The sequence below is a fragment of the Charadrius vociferus genome, unplaced genomic scaffold (assembly GCF_000708025.1).
Source record: "Charadrius vociferus isolate BGI_N301 unplaced genomic scaffold, ASM70802v2 scaffold163, whole genome shotgun sequence".
NCBI lineage: Eukaryota > Metazoa > Chordata > Aves > Charadriiformes > Charadriidae > Charadrius > Charadrius vociferus.
This window is the reverse complement of record NW_009648332.1, coordinates 6,833,775-6,834,218: the sequence shown is the minus strand read 5'-3', so window position 1 is coordinate 6,834,218 and position 444 is coordinate 6,833,775.

Below are 444 nucleotides of genomic sequence, written 5' to 3'. Positions count from 1 at the left end.
ATCGGGGCGCTGATGGCCACCCCGGGGGTGGGGGGTTGGCCGTCCCCCCACCGGCAGCCTCCTGGAAGCGGGGTCGGCCGCCCGGATCAGGGCCCTCTCGCGGGGGGTGAGCACGTCCCCCAGGGGAGCCCCCCGTGCTCGCCCCGGCCCCTGTTGTCCCCTCATGGCCGGCGGGAGCCCAGGAAGCGCAAGGAGATGGTGTGGCTCAGCGCGGTCCCCATGCTGGGACACCCCGTCCTCGCAGACGCAAATGGAAAAGGGGGAAAAAAACCCTGCTTAATAACATATTTGGCAAAATAATCACGGAGGGCTGCCCACGTGGTGGTGGAGGGGGGAGGATGGAGGGTCCTCCCCGGCTCAGGCTGGGTCAGATCCAGCTGGGGGGGGTGGCTGTGATGCCCCATCCCCCATCCCAGCACGCGTCCCTGTCCCCATCCCGCTGGC